Here is an 18,884-nt window from a genome sequence, read left to right as displayed (position 1 = left end):
TAACTCATTTCTGCATCCATGTGCTGGTTCATCAAACAGAGGAGGTGGGGAGGACTCCTCTTTCCTGGTTCCTGTGAGCATTAGATGAGTCTCTCACGCACGGGGTGAGTGTTGAGCAGCCGCTGTTGGCCGTGTTGTTGGCTATAAGGACACGGGAGGGAATCTTCCCCGAGAAAGACCCAGGAGAGGGAAAGTCCAAGGCCAGTCTTCCTGAGGGATAGGAGGTTCACTTCTGGAAGAGCTGGGACACCAATCGGCGAGGAGATGAGATAGCACTAAGTGGCCACAGACCCTTCTAAGGAGTTGATGAAAGCTTTGGTCACCTAGAAAAATGTACCTGTGTACACGCGTGATTTTATCTACAGATGTGGGGACTCACAGTCCCTCCAAACCCACCTGCAGCCCCCAGGTTGAAGTCCGTTACCATTTCCAGGATAGATAATGGTGCCATCAGCCAGTCTACTATTTTGATGCTGTTGATCCAGACATTAAATGCATATACTCTTTGACCCAGTAATTTCACGTTGGGAATTTGTCCTATAGACAACGCATATGCACAAAATGGTGAATGTACAATGTTGTTTATTGAAGCCTGCTGGTTACAGAAAGATAAAGAAGCATCCCAAATGATTTATCTGGTGTGAGGGGGGGTCATGAAAGCAATTATGTCATACAGTGGAAAACTCAGCAGCCTTCAAAGAGAATGAAAAACTCTGTGTATCAGAATAGAACAAACCCTAGAATTGTACAAGGCAGACAGCAGCGTGCCCAGTGTGCTATGATTTACGTAGAAGAAGAAGAGAACGTATGAGAGTATGTATGTATATATGTGCATTGGTTTGAATATTTCTGGAATAAGACCCAATAAACCAATCATGCCCTGACCTCCCAGGAGGAGAATTTCTTGGCTCAGAGACAAGATCTTTTAAATGAATCCAAATCACCAACACACACATTGAAAAAGAAAGAAGAAAGACACTGGGCTGGATGATGGGGGCTCATTTCAAAAGTCAAAAGATTTTGCAGCAAGATGAATGGATCTAGAGACTGGCATACTGAGTGAGGTAAGTCAGAAAGAGAAACACGAATATCATATGATACCACTTATATGTGGACTCTTAAAAATGGTACAAACTTATTTACAAAATAGAAATAGAGCCACAGATGTAGAAAAGAACCTTATGGTTACCAAGGGAGAAGGGGGAGAGGGAGAAATAAATCGGGAGATTGGGGTTGACACATACGTACTACCGTATATGGACAGCTAGCCTGGCGGGCTACAGTCCACATGGTCGCAAAGAGTCGGACACGACCGAGCGACTGAGTACAGGGAGCTCTACTCAATACTCTGTAATGACCTATATGGGAAAACAATCTGAAAAGAGTGGATATGCTGTGTACAACTATACACTTGGCTGTACACCTGAAACTAAGGCAACATTGAAAATCAGCTATACTTCAACAAGCATTTTTGAAAAGATTTTGAATGGGAGTGGCAAGAAGAGAATTGCCTTTCCTTTGGGGAGACTGGATCCGTCCTAAGAGGACAGAGCAGGAGGGGAGCCAGGGGCCTCCGAGGGGCTAGGGGCAGGGGCTGGGCGCACTGCCACAGGCCGGGAGCTTCACTCTGATCGCCCGTGAGGACAGAGCTGCCCTCGCAATGACCCCGTGTGAAGGGGGAGGAGGGGCTGAAAGACACCAGGCTCTGCTGCTGGGAGGCGTGGTCCCGGTGGGGCCAGTCCTGGGGTTGGGAGTAGGAGGAGGTGCTGGCCATACGATACTCTGGGTGATACCAGTGGCAGGTTTTTCTGCATAGCTGGGCGCTATTTCAGCCTGGCTGGTCCATTCACCACTGACACTGCATTCCTTTCCTTACCACTTGGCTTAATCTTCACAAAGCTGGTGGCCCCTCCTCCCCTTCACTGGTACTCAGGTGAACACAAGCTGCAGGAAAAAGGCGAGACTCTTTTTCTGGGACTTCCTGGGACTTCCCTGGCGGTCCAGTTGTTAAGAATCCACCTTGCAATGCAGGGGATGAGGGTTCAATCCCTGGCCAGGGAACTAAGATCCCATATGCCGTGGAGCAACTAAGCCCGCACACTGCAACTACTGAACCTGTGTGCTGCAACGTAAGACCCAACGAGGTCAAATAAAGAAATAAACATTCAAAAAGCAAAAAAGAAAAGGCCAGACTCGAGACAGGGAGGCCCAGGAGGTCAGTGGGGCCAAGTGAACTGGAGGCTCCTGCTCCCTCTGATGGTCCGGGAAGAATGAGCTGAATGAAGAACAAGGTCTGGCTTGTCCATGATGGGAACCAGGAGCATTCTGGGGCCCCTTCTGATGCTGACATGTTTCAGGATGAAGAAAACCATTGTCCCACACGTTCAAGTAGCCACGGCCCACGTTATGTGAGCCCAAGTCCCTTGGCCATTGTTTGCCTTCCCCAAATTGTGATAAAATACACAGAAAAAAGTGTGCCATTTTAACTGGTTTTAAATGTACAGTTCAGTGGCTTCCCTAGGGGCTCACACTGGAAAGAATCTGCCCGCAATGCGGGAGACCTGGGTTCGATACCTGGGTCTGGAAGATCCCCTGAAGAAGGGAATGGCTACCCACTCCAGTACTCTTGCCTGGAGAATTCCTTGGACAAAGGACCCTGGCGGGCTACAGTCCATGTGGTCGCAAAGAGTTGGACACAACTGAGCGACTAACACTTACCTTACTCAGTGGTATTAAGAGCATCCACAAGGCTGTGTACCATCTCCACCATCCATCCATCTCCAGGACCACTTTTCATCTGGCAGAACTGAAACTCTGTCCCATTCAACACTAACTCACCATACCCCCTCCTGCAGCCCTTGACAACCACCATTCCCCTGTCCCTAAAAGTTTGACTACTAGACTTTGTACGAATGGAATCATAGAGTATTTGTTCTTTTGTTTCTGGCTTATTGCACTCAGAATATTACCCTCAAGCTTCAATCATGCTGTCAGAATTTCCTTCCTTTTAAAAGCTGAATAATATTCCATTATGAGGGCTGCTCAGATGGCTCAGTGGTAAAATATATATATATATATATATATATATATATATATATATATATATATCTGCCTGCCGATGCAGGAAACACAGGAGACGCGGGTTCCATCCCTGGGTCGGGAAGATTCCCTGGAGAAGGAAATGGCAACCCACTCCACTATTTTTGCCTGGAAAAGTCCATGGACAGAAGAGTCTGGCAGGCTACAGTCCATAGGGTCACAGAGAGTCAGACAGAACTCAGTGACTGAGCATGACAACATTCCATTATATGAATATACCACATATCTATTTTGTTTTATTTGCAAAATATGTATTTACTTACTTATTTTTGGCTGTGCCAGGCCTTAGTATTGGCATTCGGGCTCTGGAGTGTAGGCTCAGTTGTCCCACGGTATGTGGGAGCTTAGTTCCGCAACTGGGGATGGAGCCACTGGACCACCAGAGAAGTCCCCTCATGTCTATTTTATTAACTCATCCTTTGATGGACACATGGGCTGCCTCTGCCTTTCTGCTACTGGGGGTGGTGCTGCTGGGAACATGAAGGTACAGCTATATGTTTGGCACACATCCTTTAGAAGGGAAAAATAAGACGAGCCCCATGCAGGAGCTGCTGTTTGGAGCCCATCTGGCAGTTCTGGTACAAAACGCCCAGAGAGTCACAGCCCCTTCAAACAGAGCACCCCCGTTCGTGTCACCGAGGCCAGCATGGGCCTCCCTCAGGACTTTGGTACCGCCCACTCAGAATGCCTCAACCCCAGGGTGATTTAACGGTTTAAATGGTACAACAGGAATCAGATCTGTGTTTTATTTTCTGATCATGCGGCATGTGGAGTCTTAGTTCCTAGACCACGGATCAAACCCGTGTCCACTTTAATGGAAGCGTGGAGTCTTAACCACTGGACCACCAGGGAAGTCCCTAGATCTGTTAATCATTTTTTCAATCCTAAGACTTTAAATCGCTTGTAAAATTAAGGTTAATGTTATCAGCAGAGGAATTCTTCATTATGTTATGTTCCTTTCGGGGCCGAGTGCTGGTTGCAAACTGCAGGGAACATACATTTTGTGTTCAGTGTTTTTTGCATTTTTCTGTTTTGCTACGTGGCTTAATGATATTGTCGATTCTTGGTAGTTCTGTCAAGTTGCCCTGAACGCCGGCATGTTTAGCTGTGAATCGTGAATCATCGCTCCTTGGGAAATACAGACTACATTCCTACAAGCTTGTGGTCAAAATATCGTCATCAACTGATCAACAAATAACTTCGTTTTATGTATCTTTCTGTTTAAAGACACATTATTCAATATAGTTAATATGTAATGTTAATCCATTAATATCAAGCTGTCACCAACAGCTCTATAACTATATGCCTACCTAACACTTACTATGTAAGGCAAGTCACTGCCTTGCCAAACTTAGGAACACTAGACATAACTTCAGCAGTGTACTTGGACTATTTTGAATACTAAAATCACCAAGAAAAAGCCAAGCACAAAAACGCGCAAGATGGGGCACTAAACAGACTTGAGAAAGGACCCTGTTAACCCTCTGAGCTGTAAGAAGGCAAGGGCTTCCCCACTGGCTCAGTGGGTAAAGAATCCACCTGTGATGCAGGAGACGTAGGAGCTACAGATTCGATCCCTGGGTTTGGAAGATTCGCTGGAGGAGGAAATGACAACCCACTCTAGTATTCTTGCCTGCAAAATCCCATGGACAGAGGAGCCTGGCAGGCTGTAGTCCAAACAGTCAAAAAGAGCTGGACATGACTGAAGAACCAAGCATGCATTTAAGAAGGCAGGTATTGACCTCAGGTTGAAATGTATGTGTCTCAGATTTGTGACTTGAATTTTTTTCTGCACTGCCTCGAATGACACGTCCTCGAATCTGCGTGACAACACCTCAAGTATGGATTGCGGGGTTACAAATAAAGTTTAGTGAGCAAGGGAACTTGGAAACGCAGAATCCGTGAGTAACGAGGCCCACCTGTACTTTCAACGGCACCATTACGTTCCATCACGTTGGTGAAACTTCACTTAGTCAGTGAGGCCCCAGGGCAAAGGGGGTGGATGTTTGTGGATTTTCCCTGTTATAGATGACGCCACAGTAGGTAACATTGCAAAGAGAGTTGTCTTTTTTTAATTCTTTCCATGGGGCTTCCCTGGTGGCTCAGTAGTAAAGAATCTGCCTGCCAATGCAGGAGACACAGGTTTGATCCCTGATCTGGGAAGATCCCACATGCTGCAGAGCAACTAAGCCCATGTACCACTACTGAGCCTGCGCTCCAGAGCCCGGGAGCCCCGCAGCTGCTGAGCTCACGTGCTGCAACCGCCGCAGCCCGCCTGCCCGAAGCCCACGAACCACAGCAAAAGAAGCCCCTGCAAAGAGCAGCCTGAGCACCGTAACGAGAGGGTAGCCCTGCTTGCTGCAACTAGAGAAAAGCCAGAAGAATGACAAGATAAATAAATAAATCCTTCCTATGGAATAAACTGCCCAACTGGGCGTACTGGTGGGCAGTGGGGTGGGATGGGGATAGGAGATGTAGCAGGTGACTTTCCAACATCCATTAGGCTCAACATATCTCTTGGCTGGGACACATATGTGACCACCCTGGACAATGAGATGCAAGGCTTCTGGGTCCTGGGAAGGGTTTCTTCCTGCCTCGGGGATGAGACGGTTCTGTCCTTGCTCTGGCCATGGCTTGTCTGGGTTTAGGCCTGGAGCTATGATGAGGAAGAGGAGAGAGACGGGAAGAGGCTGGGTTGGATGACACAACTCTGCTGCCAAGGAACCAGTCTGGGCAGAGCCCGCCAGCTCCTCCGGGCTTCCGGGGATGTGAGGTCTCCACTTCCCTTCTGTTCCAGCCGTTCTGAGCCAGTGGCAGCCCTCGTCACAGCACTGCTAAGGACCTGGGATGAGAGTCTGCTCACATGACCTATGCCCTTCACCATCTCTTAGAACCTCCCCAGTTGGCTTCCCGGAATCCCAGGCCAAACTCGGCCAGCACCCAGCAGTCTCCCGAGCCTGTGCAGTGCCCCCAGCGCCCAGCCTTCCAAATGGCAGCTGAGATCTGTTAGTGGCTGATGAAATCCACCTGCTCACTACCGGCATTAAAAGGTTAGGTAGGGACTTCCCTGGTGGTCCACTGGCAGGGAGCCCGGGTTCGACTCCTGGTCAGGGAGGTAAAGATCCTGCATGCCATGATGAAGACAGAAGACCCCACATGCCACAACCAAGACCTGGAGCAGCCAAATAAATAAACAAATAAATATTAAAAAAAAAAAGTTAAATAGACTAGCAGCAACATGAATGGACCTCGAGATGGTCATCCTAAGTGAAGAACGTCAGACAAAGACAAATGTCTTATGATATCACTTACACGTAGAATCTTATAAAGATGCAAACGAGTTTATTACAAAACAGACTCACAGACATAGAAAGCAAATTCATGGTTGCCAAAGGAGAAAGGGGTTGGGAGGGACCCATCTGGAGTTTGGGATTAACAGATACACAACACTATATATGAAAAGATAAAGAACAAGATATACCTACTATATAGCACAGGGAAGAACTATATTCAGTATCTTGTGAAAACCTATGACAGAGGGGGACTTCCCTGGTGTCTACTGGCTACTCAATACAGAGGACATGGATTCAATCCCTTGTCCAGGAAGATCCCACGTGCCTTGAGCAGCTGAGCCGGTGCTCACAGCTACTGAGGCCCTCTCGCTAAGAGCCTGTGCCCGACAGCAAGAGGAGCCACCGCTGGCTGCAACCAGAGAAAGCCCACCAGGGCACCAAACACCCCGCTCAGCCAAAGAGAAATGAGTAAATCCATCTAAAAAAAACACAATGGAAAAGAATCTGAAAGAATATATATGAATCACTTTGCTCTACATCTGAGGCTAACACATCATAGTAAATCAACTTTACTTCAATAAAAAGTGGTTTGTTTTGAAAAAAACAGGTAAGTAGACTAGTGAAGAAAATACAGTGCATTGTTCATAGGAAAGGGAAATACCGTTTCCTGAATCTTCTGTTTTAATTAGTCACACACAGACACACACACACACACACACAAAGTTGCCACGGAAACACATTTTTTCCATGCATCACAGCCAGGAGTGGACCCCTAGCTCCAGTCTGCCTCTTTCTGTCCGAGAGCCTCCGTCCAGGCTGGTGCGAGTGCCCTGCCCCCGACAGCCCCCCGTACCCTCCCTGGCGTCAGCTCTCAGCTGCGGTGGCTACGGCAGCAGGAGCCTCAGCCCTGGTCCTGGGGGATCACGCTGAGGTCTGTGGGAAGCTGAGCCTCTGAGAGGAAGCGAGAAGGGACGAGGGGCTGTCAGACACTCAGAGGAGTTCCTGGAATGTCCTCCGTCTGCGGTGATGGAACTTGGCATAAAGGCACCAGAGCCTCCACAGCTGGTGGGTAGGGACCCAGCCTCTTTCAGGCCCTCCCAGGGGTTGGGGCAGGCACCCCTGAAGTCTTCACCTAGCTGCGGCCCTCCCTGTGGGCTGCGCAGGAACCCCAGTGCCCATGTGGGTTCTGATTACCACCATCTCTGCAGCCTGTGAAGCTCTTTGGGTTGGCATGCCACCTCCTTTGATGGGGGAGGAAGCCGGTTCTGAGAGATCAAGTGACTTCCCCGAAGTACCCATGAGCAGGGGGCATGTGGCAGGCCTGGGCTGCAATCCAGGACCCTCAAAGCACCAGCTTTATGTGGAAGCTCTAGGCGCCATAATTCAACCCAGGATCCTTCCAAAGACCAGTCACTATGTACTGACTCTTGCAGTGAGAATTTTCTCTCTGTGGCTTTAAGGGTAACAGGAAATTGCCTGCCCAGGCCCCTTGAACTCCCACGAGGACCCCTCTTATCCGGTCCACTCCAGAAACAATGGTGCGGGCCAAAGCTCCGTCCACCTGCCCCCTGCAGAACAAGCCATATTAGGAGCTCCTGGTACCCTCAAGGGCTCTCAGGCCTGGGCTGGCCCTGCGCCAGGGAAATCGGTGCCTGCCCCGGGGTGTGAGCCCGGGAGGGGCAGGATGCCGTCGGGAGGGGCTGGTGAGTCAGTGGCCCGGCCTCCTCTGCTTTCCTCCCCTCCCTCCATGGCTTCCTCCCCTAGGACCGCACCCACCCATTCAGACCCCCCCCGCCCCACCTTCCCACTGGCCCAACTTCTCATTGACTCAACAGCACAGATTTACAATGTGACATAAACTAGGATAATAAAAACATTCTTATTCCTCCAAAGTCTAAAGGGCTTTTCCTTCCAGTCTCAAAAAAAAAACCAAAAAAACCTAAGCATTTTGGGGAACACATTCTCCCCCACATTTTTAAAAAAGCTTGTGTACCTTAGAAAAGTTAGAAAGTATGGGAAAGATGTAAAGAAGCAGTATGAATGCATACTGCTCCCCACAGTGGCCTCACAGACAGACTTCCCCATTCCCCAGCCCCAGCACCTCCCTTCTTGGCTCCACTATGCTTATTAACCTTGTGACCCTTCCCATTGTCCCCAGAAGGTCCCTCGATGAGCCCCTGGGCTCAGGGGAGGTCCCCACCTCCTCCTTCCCACAGGAACCGCAGACATCTTGTGACCAGTGGCCGTGTTCCTGCCCTCAGTCGGGCACCGAGGACCCAAGGATGTCACCATTCACTCTAGTCCCCGGGGACTCCTGCCCAGCTTGCTCCTTCCCTGCTAGTCTAAGACCAGATCCTCGAAAACAGATCCTGGACCAATGTCACCTCCTCCAGGAAGCTGCTCTTGTTTACTCCTTCCGAGGTCCTGGATGGAGGACTCTGCCCTGTGGTCTTCGAGTCCTTGGTGTGGGGCAGGGAGCCTGGCACGACACACAGGTGCCCAGCATGTGCTGTTGATCGTCTTGAGCAGGAGGCAGGAGGTAGCCTGCTGGACTCTCCACTCACTGGCAGCTCAGGCTTGCTTTTGCTGGCCTGATGCCCACCCAGCTGGCCGCTCCTGATGCCTCTGGGCCAGTGGCTGGCCCAGACATGGATGGGCATTTCTGCCAGGTTGCTGTTGTTTAGTCCCTAAGTCGTGTCTGACTCTTGCGACCCCATGGACTGTAGCCCACCAGGCTCCTCTGTCCACGGGCTTTCCCAGGCAAGAATACTGGAGTGGGTTGCCATTTCCTCCTCCAGGGGATCTTCCTGACCCAAGGGTGGAACCTGAGTCTCCTGCCCATTTCTGCCAGGAGCTGGGACCAAGTGGGAACAAACACCCATCTGTTTTATCCTCACCCATACCCTCACACACAGGAAGGGCTAGCCAGGAACATGCTGTCAAAGAGGACAGTGTTCAGGGAATTTCTTGGTGGTCCAGTGGCTAAGATTCTGAGCTTCCAATGCAGGGCACCTGGGTTTGCTCCCCTGTCAGGGAACTAGATCCAACATGCTGCAACTAAGACCCAGTGCAGCCAAATAAATTTTAAAAAAGAGGGGAGGATGTTCAAATAAACACACCATTCCTCCCACCCAGTGTCATGTGGGCAGAGAGAGAGAGAGTCAGAAGGGCAAGTAGGGGCAGAGAATCCCTCCAAGGGAAGGCGCTGGGGGAGGGGGTGTGTGCCACGTCTTTGAAATAGATCAGAGGACTCTGGAGCCCCACACCTGTGTTATCTGGACCCCCCGGGCTGGGGGAAATCCATGGAGACCCCACCCTGGGCTGCATTCTGGGTCCAGCCTGCGGCAGGAGTGACGGAGCTGGGCACCTGAGGATCCGTGGGCCTGTGGTCTGCTGCAGTAGAGCTGGCCAAGATAGAGAACATCTGACTAGGTAGGCAGCTGAGGGGCGGGTGGGCTCACAGTAGGGGAGGAAGCAGGGAAGGGCTGGTGAGAGCAGTCAAGGCCAGGGAACCTGCGTGGGGCTCCTCTGTCCCGCCCACTCTGGTCTATTCCCTGCCCCTGCCAGTCTGGACAACACTCTAGAAACCTCTCCTCGCCCTGGGGAAAGTTCTCCAGGCAGAGCACCCCCGGTAGGGCGCTGGCTGCAGGTGGGGCCTGCTTATCGCTGAGACTTCTTATCTGGGGCTCCACGGTCCAGGGGGACGCAGGGTGCCAGGGCACCCGGCTGTTTCCTTCAGGGCACCTGCTGTGAGAGGAATTCTCCTGGGGACTGGCCTTCCAGCAGCAGGCTTGGTGGCCTGTCTTGTCTGAACTGAGAGAGGCCACCAGCTCAGGGAAGGTTGCATGTGGTTCAGCCGAATTCTTGGAGGAAGAACAAGCCGAATTCTTGAAGGAGGGGAGTGTGCAGAACTGACGATGTGGGCTGTTAGTTCCGAGGGTCCCTCAGCTCAAACCTGTCCTGCTGTGGTCTGCTCTGCCAAGCGGGCAGGACTCTGCCAGCCACAGCTCCCAGCTCCCTCCAAAGCTGGATTCTTTTTCAGTTTTTTAAAAAATATTTATTTATTTATTTACCTGCACCAGGTCATAGCTAGGGGCTTCCCAGGTGGCACAGGGGTAAAGAATCTGCTGGCCAATGCAGGAGATGAAAGAGAGGATGGTTCAATCCCTGGGTCAGGAAGACCCCCTGGAGTAGGTAGTGGCAACCTGCACCAGGAAACCCCACGGACAGAGGAGCCTGGCAACTTACAGTCCATGGGGCCACGAAGAGTCGGTCACGACTGAGCATGCATGCACACAATTTGACTCGGTCCTTAGTTGCGGCATTTGGGATCTAACTCCCTGACCAGGGATCAGATGCACCGAGAGCATGGAGTCAGCCACTGACCATGAGGCAAGTCTGGAACCCGGATTCTTGCAAGGTTCTGGCACTGGGAGGTCTTGAGTGGGTTCCTGTCACCATCACTCCTTGGGTCTCCAACCTTAAGTGATGGTCTCCAACCTTAAGGTCCCTGTGCCTCTGCTCTGGGGAGACCAGTGGCCTCAGCACACCCCCTCCCCACAAGGCCCACAGCCCGCTGGGCGGGGCCCCTCTCACGGGACTCCTGGGTGCGTGGCAGTCGCTTTGTGCACTCATCAGCGTCGGGGCTTCAGCTTCTTCTCTCTGCCCTTTCAGCCTTGCAGAAGTGGTGCAAACAACCCCCCATACTGCATCCTATCTGTGGGCAGAACTTCCTGGACATTCCATTCTCTCCCAAACATGACGGGCACCACTTACTGTCCTTCCCACCTAGTCTCCATCTGCCCCCGTCAGGCATCAAACTCCCCAAGGCGGGGGCCATGTCTGTCTTCTGCCTCTTTACAGTCCTGTGGTTGCCATGGGGTAGGGGCTCAATGAATATTTGTTGAGTGAATACATGGGATTTAAGTGGGATTGTCTTCCTCTTTCCTTGCAGTCTGAGAGTACACGTTTGTATACATTTCCTTACAGTCTGAGTATATACACTCCTCTGAGTCCTGGGAAGCCCTGGTCTGAACAAGCGAATATCTAATCCCTTAATCCAAACCCTGGAAAGAATACCAAATTCTCACCCTGAGCAAGCTTGTCCTGACAGCGTCGCTAAACTCCAGGAGCCTTTAACAAGTGAGGCTGTGCACCCTTACTTTTTCCCTGTCTCGGGGTGCTCTTTAATGTTCATGCATCGCCCATTTAAGACAGGATCCATGACTTACCATATCCTTTTTATTATTGTCTTTTTATTCTTGTAACCCCTAAGAGCAAAGCATGGGTCTAGAATAATAGTAACACCTCAGTAAATATTTCTTGGTTTGCAACTGAAATTCGTTCATGAGAGACTCACACTTTCTAAAAAATTGTATTTATTTATTTCACTGTGCCAGGTCTTTAGCTGTGGCATACAAACTCTTAGCTGTGGCATGTGGGATCTAGTTCCCTGACTGGAGATTGAACCTGGGCCCCCTGCACTGGGAGTGAGGGGTCTTAGCCACTGGACCACCAGGGAATCCCAAAGACCTGCACTTTTTAGTAAGAGGTTTAGACAACCACCAACAATAATGTGGTGTGGGCTCACATTTCTTGTGTGGACGCTCCCAGGAAAGTCCTTACTGCAAGCCCAGAGTTGTCTGAGGAGATCTTTGCTGATGCTGCCCTGCCGTTGAGGCTCAGAGTGGTTCAGTCACCTGCCTAGGGTCCCACAGCCACTAGGCAACAGAGCCAGGCTTAGCCCTCTCAACTGACCCTGTGTGACTGAACCTGAGCACATCAGGAGCCTCCGAGGGTAAGGGCTGGGCCTGGGGCCAGGAAGCCAAAGAGTGCCCAGGCCCCTGGGGAGGTTGGAATCTGGGTCCTTCTTACATGGCCCCTCTCTGCTCCTGCTCTGCCCCTCTGCCGTTCTACTCGGGAGCCTTGCTCTCCCCCAGCCTCACACTTTTTCCTCCCTGTTCTCTCTTCCTATTGCAGCTTCCCAGGACCTCCATGGGCATCATTTCGTTGGGTCTCAGTGGTACTCTGGCCATGGAGGCCTTTGATCCCCTGGTCCTGCAGGGGCTGCGTGAGGTCAGAGGGGGCAAGGCCGGGGACCAGGCATGGAATGAAGGGAAGGACAGATGCCCCGACGATGAAGAAAAGCTGGGGCAAACTGAGTTTGCTTTGCTGCTTCCCAGAAGCATAGAGAATTGAGAGCGGAGCAGAAGGGAGCAAGAGGAACGACTTTTCCTTTTGGAAAACTCAGCTTCTAAAGAAGTGTTGCAACAAAGAGGAAGGAACCTGCTTGTCCTAAGCCAGGCCTGAGCTGAGCCCTACCTCCCTCTCTCTCTGCCCCACGCAGCTGACAGATGGCTCCAGGGTCCAGGAAGTTCCCAAACAGGCTTTCACATAGAGCCTTGCCTTACGTGTGTGCTCTGTCATGTCCAGCTCTTTGTGACCCCACGAACTGTAGCCCTCCAGGCTCTCTGTCCTTGGGATTTCCCAGGCAAGAATACTGGAGTGGGTTGCCATTTCCTTCTCCAGGGGTTCTTCCCAACCTAGGGATCCAACCGCATCTCCTGCATGGCACGTGGATTCTCGACCACTGACTGAGCCACCAGGGAAGCCCATTTACATACAGACAGAGCAGAAAAAGAAACCGGCTGAACTGCAGGTGAAACTGGGGATGTGGGAAGCAAGGTGAGCTTCCCAGCTGGAAGGTTCTGGAACGAGCTTCTGGGGGAGCGACTGGGGGAGTGTGGGTTGGGAGAGGGGGTGGGGGTGTCAGAATATTTCCTTCTGACCATTGCAGGCAAGTCAAAAAGCTGAAAACATTGAACACCGAACAGAGTGTTCATCTTCCCTTTTAATCAGCTGACTCTAGAAACCTTCTCAGCTGTTTCTTTATAATTGGTCAAGTATCTAATTAATAAGTGAACTAGTGAAAAGGTTGAACGACTTCCTAAAACTCTCCCTCAGTTGTAGTCGCCGTTCACGCTTTCATCTTGTTAAAAAAAGCCGATGAGCTGGCTTAGAGCAGCCAGGGCCTCCGGGGCCACGTGCTCCCTGCCCCAGGCTGGACACCCGCACAGTGTTTGCTCTCAAGAGCCAGGCAGCAAGACTGTGAGTCACCTGGTCCCCTGCCCACCCAGCGCTGGCCCCAGAAGACTCCCACACGAACAGAGAGATGGAGAGAGGGAATAAACAACGTCTGCTCTCACCTTAAAATGCACGGATTCAAAGCCTCCTTAAGCTTGGAACTTAGGTTTTGAAATTAGTACTGTTTTCAGATGAGAAATCTGAATTCAACCATAAACCAAACAAAATGCAAACTTAAACATTAAACTCTCTAAAGGCTCATCCGTTGCCCGTGGAAATGTAAAATGGTCCAGCCACTCTGGAAAACAGATTGTCCATTTTTTAATAAAAAGTGAAGCAGACGCTTACAGAAATCATACTCACTCTGGCATTTACCCAGAAAAGTGAAAATTACATCCACCCAAAAGCCTATATGTGAACGCTCATAGCAGCTTTATCAGAATAGCTAAAAATTGCAAAAGACCAAAATGTTTCTCACTGCATCAGTGGTTAAACAAACTGTGGTAAAGCCACACTGTGGAATATTACACAGCAATGAAAAGGGACACACAACTGAAATGCACCTGATTTGGATGGACCTCAGAGGCATTACGGAGAAGGCAATGGCACCCCACTTCAGTACTCTTGCCTGGAAAATCCCATGGATGGAGGAGCCTGGTGGGCTGCAGTCCATGGGGTTGTGAAGAGTCAGACATGACTGAGCGACTTCACTTTCACTTTTCACTTTCACGCATTGGAGAAGGAAATGGCAACCCACTCCAGTGTTCTTGCCTGGAGAATCCCAGGGAAGGGGGAGCCTGGTGGGCTGCTGTCTATGGGGTCGCACAGAGTCAGACACGACTGAAGTGACTTAGCAGTAGCAGAGGCATTATGGGGCTTCCCAGGTGGCACAATGGTAAAGAAGCCACCTACTGATGTAGGAGATGCAGGGGACTTGGATTCAACCCCTGGGTCAGGAAAATACCCTGGAGGAGGACATGGCAACCCACTCCAGTATTCTTGCCTGGAAAATCCCATGGACAGAGGAACCTGGTGGGCTACAGTCCATGGGGTCACAAAGAGCTGGACACAACTGGGCAACTGAAGCATTCATGCAGACATTATGGTGAGTGGAAGAAGCTAATCGTTAAACACCAGGTACTGTATGATGCTATTCACTTCTGTGACTTTCTTGAAATAAGAAAATTACAAAGACGGAATTAGTGGTTTCCAAGGGTAAGGAAGGGTGGTGAGAGAGGATAAGGTAGGGTGACCATAATATGGAAGCAAGGGTTCCCTGTTGGTCCATGGTTAAGACTCCATGCTTCCACTTCAGGGGGCACGGGTTCAATCCCCGGGCAGGGAACTAAGATCTTGCATGCCACCCAGCATGGCCAACAAAATTTAAAACAGAAGCAGGAGGGAGGTCTTCACGGTGATGGAATGGTTCTGTGTCTTGACGGTAGTGATTACATCAATCTACACATGTGAGAAAATGGCATGGAATATAGACATAGCCTAGGAACATTAGTTGCCTGGTCGATATTGTACTAAATAGTAGGGAGTTATTGTGCAAGCTCTGACTGCTGTGTGGGAGGCCTCTCTGAAATGTCTTTGCATCTGCCTATTAATCTATAATCATGACAGAAGTTTTAAAGTGTGCATTTTAGTGTGAAAGACTCTAAAATAAAGTTATCTGGGCAAAGATCTGTAAGAGCAGTCTTCGGGGAGCAGAGCTAGCTGGGAACATGCAGACCCCCAGCGTCCACGCTGTCCCATTCTGTCACCATCATGGATAAAAAACAGCCAGAGATTCTTGGCAACAGAGGTGGTGCGAGGACTCAAGGCCCCTTGTTGAATTCTGCACGCCTAGAGTTTTTGGTCCCTCGCTCCGTGGGAAGACCCTCGCTGTCTTGGGGTACAGTGGCTGGATGGAAGTACGCCTGCGGTCACCACAAGTGTGCACCCTGGCCACCCCATTATGGACCACCTGTGAGTCCAGGTCACGAATTTTGCCTTCTCTGCCCCTTTTTGCTGTCCTGAGCTCCCAGTTTTAGAATCCACTCTCTGGAAAAATCTGCTCTCTGCCTTAGAAAAGCACATGCCTGTCTGTGATGCCTTAGGTCCACAGACTGAGAATCTGGGACCCCAGGGCCTGGGGCTCAGTGGTCAGGTCTGTGGGTAGAAGCGGCCAGCATACTCAGGAGGCCCAGGACAGAGGAACTTCTGCGAGGCTGGCACTGCTCTCTCCTCTCTAGCCCAGCACATCTGCTCATGGCGATCAGAATCAACCACCAAGGACTTCCCTGACCATCTAGTGGTTAAGATTTCAAGCTTCCACTACAGGGGGGCTCAGCTTCGATCCCTGGTAGGGGAACTAAGATACTGCGAGCTGCTTGGCATGACCAAAACAAAACAGAACAGCATCAATCACCAACTGGAATTCTCCCCTCCTCTCCTGTTTACCTCTCCATCCACGCCCCTGATACGATGCAGGCTTGGTCTTACATTCCATGCTGCTGCTGCTGCTGCTAAGTCACTTCAGTCGTGTCCGACTCTGTGCGACCCCATAGACGGCAGCCCACCAGGCTCCCCCATCCCTGGGATTCTAGAAGCACTCATTTGAGGAGCAAGCAGATGCAAAAGAGCATGTACAGAATAAATCCATTAAATACACACATATGTGTATAAATGGGCTTCCCTGGTAGCTCAGCTGGTAAAGAATCTGCCTGCAATGCAGGAGACCCTGGTTCGGGAAGATCCCCTGGAGGAGGGTACCCACTCCAGTATTCTTGGACTTCCCTGGTAGCTCAGATGGTAAAGTATCCACTAGCAATGCAGGAAACATGGGTTCAATCCCTGGGTTGGGAAGATCCCCTGGAGAAGGGCATAGCAACCCACTCCAGTATTCTTGCCTGGAGAATTCCATGGACAGAAGAGTCTGGTCGGCTACAGTCCATGGGGTCACAAAGAGTCAGACATGACTGAGCACGCCTGCATACATGCATATATATGGATTATATTTCTTTCTGTAATCTTCTAAGTGTTCAATAATGAATAAGGATTCCTTGAGAATTAAAACTAAATTTGTGATGAGGAAACATCAGACAAGGCTGAATGGAGCGAGATGGTACACAATAATTGATCAGTATTCTTCAAAATACTCAAGACAAAGATGGTGGGAATCGGCCCAGATTAAAGTAGATGAGGGACTTCCCTGGTGGTCCTGTGGTTAAGACTTCACCTTCCAATGCAGGGGGTGCAGGTTCAATCCCAGGGAGATTGATTCCACATGACTTGTGGCCAAAAAGCCAAAACAAAAAACAGAAGCAATATTGTAACAAATTCAATAAAGACTTTAAAAATGCTCCACATCAAAAAAAAAAAAAATCTTAAAAAAAAAAAGTATTGAAATGGTCATGTACACATGGCTATGTTTAAAAACGATAACCACAAGGACCTATTGTTTAGCACATGCAACTCTGCTCAGCGTTATATGGCAGCCTGGATGGCAAGGGGGCTTGGGGGAGAATGATACATGTACATGTAAGGCTGAGTCCCTTATAGCTTGTATATGGCTATACCCCAGTACAAAATAAAAAGTTTTTTTTTTTTTTTAAATGAAATGTAATCAGAAAATCAAGTTAAAATTAAATCTACTTAATTAAAAAAAAAGAGTAGATGAAGGAATTATGGCCACCAAATGCCACTCGGAATTCTGAGCTGGATCCTGGATCAGGAAGAAGACATCTGTGGGGAGTTCAGGGCAATCTGAACAATTGATAGTCTAATATCGATGCTGATCCCCTGATTTTGGCAGTTGTACTATGTAAGATGCGGTCCTGAAGGGGAGCTGAGTAGGGAGTGCCTGGGAGCACTCGTACTATTATTGCCAGCGTTGCAATAAATCTAAAATTATTTCAAAAGAAAAATAAATGAATGAGATGCTGACAGTCCCCACTCCATGAGACACCTAAAGCTCTAGAGCCCAGCACAGTCATCCATTTTCTCTCCCCAGAAATTCCATCTGCAGGAGCCCAGTAATCTGGGGGTGACTGACCAGATGGCCCTGCATTCCTTACTCTGGAAATCCCATCCCTCCAGCCTTCTGCCAGCTGGCCTCTCCTGGAGTCCAGGCCCTTCCCCCTCCTGTCCCCCAACCTGGAGATTCAGCCTGTCCTTTGAGGTCGAACTGCAAAGTTGCCTCCCAGGGGATAAGCCGGGACTCCTCCCTGCCTTGACAAGGTTGGACGGCCTCTTCTTGCTTGTACCCGGCCCAGCAGTGGCCACCCCCCAAGCATCGGCTGACTGTATCGTGGAAGCGCTCATGGGCCTTCCTGGGCAGATGGGGAACCTGCGGGGTAGTGGTCCTGTCACCAGGGGCTGGTGTGGCTGACACGGAACACGTGCTCCAAATAAGTGGGGGAGGCCACCCCCACCCCGGCCATTCTTGTGGTTGTTCCAAGGTGAGGGGCACACCCGGTCCAGAGAACTCTCGGGAGCACAAAGATGCATTAGTCTGGTAGGACGCCCTCCCTTGTACAGCCAGGCCTGGCAGAAACCTATTCTTGGCTGGGGTTTCAGCTGGAGCCACCCAAACGCCGGACCCATCCCGCCTGGCTTCCCTTTCTTATTGCCACCAATGGGCATCCTTTAGCCAGTTTATGTCAAAAGGTGCTCAATCAGGCTGGCCTTCTGGGCAGACGACAGGATGAGAGGACCTTCCCGCCCAGTTGGACGCTGGAACCACGCTTTGTCTTTTCCTCCCTGTCTGAGGCCAGTGCTGCCAATTCAGAGCAGCCCCACAGAGGTACGGAGAGAGTAACATGGCAACATACATTACCATATGTAAAACAGATAGCCAATGGGAGCTCAAATCAGTAACAACCTATGGGGTAGGATGCGGAGGCAGGTGGGAAGGATGTTCACGTGAGAAGGGACATGGGTAAACCTGTGACTGATTCGTGTTGATGTTTGGTAGAAACCAACGCAATACTGTAAAGCAATTATTCGTAAATAAATTTAAAAAAAAGAAAGAAAGAAAATACCTGCCACAAGCTAGATATTTCAGAAGGTGTTCAAAGACTGAAATAAACTCTGCCCTAAGTCGCTCACCAGGCTCGTGTCCCCGTCAGTGAAAAGGACGTGGTGACAACCGGCTCAGAGTGGACTCAGGTTCTGATGTCCCCTCTGCACTCGGCAGGCGTGGGGCCAATTCGGCCATAGAGACAGTGAAGGAAAGGAAGGCAGTGAGAGGTCGCAGAGAGCACCCAGGCGTCTCACTGTTTTATGGCCCATGTTGTCATAAGCAACCTCCCCTGGGGAGTCCACGCAAGTCAAAGTTCAGGGTCAGTTAGGAAAATACTGGAAGGGTTACTCTCAGCAGGAAAGACAGAGTGTGCCTCCCTGATTTGAACTTTAAGAAAGTAC

At 50.2% G+C, this 18,884-nt stretch overlaps 1 protein-coding gene across 1 annotated transcript in view; it reads right to left on the bottom strand.

Moving 5' to 3' along the window:
• LOC129622732 (MAL-like protein) overlaps positions 1-18,884 on the bottom strand; it is a 33,554-nt gene that overhangs the window by 14,016 nt on the left and 654 nt on the right. The gene's annotated exons all lie outside the window — the stretch shown is intronic.

This window comes from Bubalus kerabau, chromosome 11 (genome assembly GCF_029407905.1).
Source record: "Bubalus kerabau isolate K-KA32 ecotype Philippines breed swamp buffalo chromosome 11, PCC_UOA_SB_1v2, whole genome shotgun sequence".
In the NCBI taxonomy this organism is placed as follows: domain Eukaryota; kingdom Metazoa; phylum Chordata; class Mammalia; order Artiodactyla; family Bovidae; genus Bubalus; species Bubalus kerabau.
This window is presented reverse-complemented; position numbering and strand designations above follow the sequence as displayed.